The sequence below is a fragment of the Suricata suricatta genome, chromosome X, assembly GCF_006229205.1.
Source record: "Suricata suricatta isolate VVHF042 chromosome X, meerkat_22Aug2017_6uvM2_HiC, whole genome shotgun sequence".
In the NCBI taxonomy this organism is placed as follows: Eukaryota; Metazoa; Chordata; class Mammalia; order Carnivora; family Herpestidae; genus Suricata; species Suricata suricatta.
Genome location: NC_043717.1, coordinates 5,969,975 through 5,972,909, shown reverse-complemented (window position 1 = coordinate 5,972,909; position 2,935 = coordinate 5,969,975).

The following is a 2,935-nucleotide window of genomic DNA, read 5'->3' as shown; positions in this document are numbered from 1 at the left end:
AAGGTTACGTTAAGAAATCCTGGCTCATGGGAACAAGGTGGAAAGTTTTAGGAGTGTTTTCTTACCATGCTCGGGCAAACTAGTTTTCTTTTTTTCCCAAAAGACCGATGTCCGGACATGTTAGAAGTATTCACAACTGAACCGGGAAGCCCGAATCTAACATGGTGTGGAGGTGTGCGCAGCCCGAGTTCACAGCTTTTCACACTTCAGGAGCCTCTGGATTTCTAGACCTGAGTCTAGTACAATTAATATCCAGGGAAGAATCCTGCAGCCGTCGAAGCTCATGGCCAGCGACCTTGGGGTAGGACATCAGGCTCGCTGGCCTCAAGAGGTCAAGGACGAGACACTTGTCGGTCAAGTGCAGGGACTGGGCCAGGGTAAGAGACACGCGAGGTGTGGGCTGGTAAGAGGTCCACCACCTGAATGCACACAAACAACTCACCTGTTTTTTTGGTAACCATATCAATGACTCTTTTTTTTTTTTTTTAATGTTTTTTAATTTATTTTTGAGAGACAGAGAGAGACAGCAGGAGCAGGGGTGGGTCAGAGAGAGACGGAGATACAGAATCCAAAGACAGGCTTCAGGCTCTGAGCCAGCTGTCAGCAGAGCCTGATGCAGGGCTTGAACCCATGAACCGTGAGATCATGACCTAAGCCAAAGTCGGATGCTTAACCGACTGAGCCACCCAGGCGCCCCTACCAATGACTCTTAAATATGAAGGAGTCTCAGCACCCCACTACCAACAACTCACAGAACAGCAGCTGCCCCCTGAAAGTGGCTGGGCAGCACCTCGGAGGAGCACCCATCACAGCACCCCGGCCCCGCGTCCACAGAGGTGACAGAACCCCGGCCATGGGCCATTTGCTATCTGGCGCCACGAGGCAATGGGGACACTGGGGACACTGATGCGGACGCGCCTTCACACACGCACTATGTGAGTCCTGGAGAAGCAGACGTCTGTCTGTTCCCAACCCCCACTAGCCGTCAGGTCCCTCTTCCCTGAAACCTTTCCTGATCTCTGACAAAGCACGTGGCTCTCAAGGGCAAACAAAGAGAGCTCCAACCCTCCCGGTCGCCAATGATGGCGGCTCAGTTGGGTCCCTTAACATGGGGCCCCTTTACAAAGCACTGCGGAGGGGACAGCAGGTGCTGGGTGCCTCCTACCCCCACCCACCACCTGTGGACAGTCTTCGCCCGGAGCGTCCTGCGATCAGGAGCTCTGACCGACAGTTTACACAGGACTTGTGCCGCCTGCCCATGTGCCCCGATTTCCTTCCATCCCACCCCCACTGTCCAAACTACTAAGGACACTTAAGGACTTGGTCTCATGCCCAGAGAAACGTTTCAATGGCCCGAAGGCCCCTGGGAGGGTAACGCAGGCTGTGGGTACCCCAGGCCACAGCTCTCTGGCCCTGCTCTAGGGCCCCCAAAGGCACCTTACCTTCCAGGGAGCCAGCCTTGGGACCAGAGCTGGCCCAAATTCGTGTCTTCTCTGGTGCTTCTGGATACCATGCTGGCCTTCTTCAGGGAGGGACTCCAAGAGCTGGGGCAAAGAGGGGCTGGCGCTTCAGTCCTTCCCCCTGAGCAAACATTCCTGAGGCTGCAGGAGGCCTGACACCCCGCATGATCCCCAGCAGCCCACTGGAAATTCTAGGCCCTCCAGTGACATTTTAGGAATCAGGCTCCCCCTCTCACCCCACGGAGCATTTACATTTGCTGAATCCATGGAGAAAGGACCATGTAAAAACAGGGGACCACGTTACCCAGGTCCCTAGATAACCCACATCCAAACGAGGCCTTGGAAACATGAGTCAACACCTTTGTGGGATCTTAGGACACAGACATGGGTCCAGCCCCCTCCCGGCCAGGGGCACAGAAAAACCGCACCCCGGGCATTTTCTAGCTGTAGTGACAGGTCAAGCTACAAGTAGGGGGAGTTCCTGCATAGATACAAACTCAGCTGGCACCTTCCAGCGGAGACCTGGCGGCACCTTGCGCATGCGCTTCCAATGCCAAGAACGCTGTTCCCAGAAGGGAAGTATCCCTTTGACTTCAAACGATCCCAAAGAAAAGACTGTCTTTCCCCAGCAGCCCCAATGAACACCCAGAAACAGAGCCCAGTTCCAGCTACGCTTCCTTTCTCCAGCTACAAAAATGCAGATGAAGCAAGTATTTGTTTGAGTTTTACTATGTAAATAAAATAAAGCCTATTATCAGGGCCAGCACTTGGGAAGAAAACAGCGCCTCACAAAAACCGCCAAAAGGCCAGTGTCTCCACAAGGAAAAAAGGAAGCATGAGCTTTAAAAGCTAAAATCTGGGGCGCCTGGGTGGCTCAGCCAGTTAAACGTCTGACTTCGGCTCAGGTCATGATCTCAGGGTTTGTGGGTTCGGGCCCCACATCTCTGTGCTGACAGCTCGGAGCCTGGAACCTGCTTTGGATTCCATGTCTCCCTCTGCCTCTGACCCTCCTCTGCTCCTGCTGTCTCTTTCTGTCTCTCAAAAATAAATTAAAATAACATTAAAAAAATTAAAAGCTAAAATCTTTCTTAAAACAAAAGTGACCACACTGTGAATCTAACAAGGCAATTTTGTCCCCAGGGGATGGACATTTGACAGTGTCTGGAGACTTTTGTTGGCTGTCACACCTGAGAGGGGGGAACCAGAGGCATCACGTGAGTGGAGACCTGGGGGGGGCTTCAGAACATCCTACCAACCACAGAGCAGCCCCCACCACAAAGGACATGGACCTGAGTACCAGTAGTGCCAAGGCTGAGAGAGCCTCACTTCGTGGATGGGACAAAGTCACTTAACAACGGCACTGCAAGTGTTTCCAGGTGAGGGCAGGTGGAACTGGGGGGGAAAGGGGGACATCAGGGTTCCCGTCGAGAGCTGGCACTTACGTGCCTCCTCAGGCCTTGCCAGTTTTGTTACCT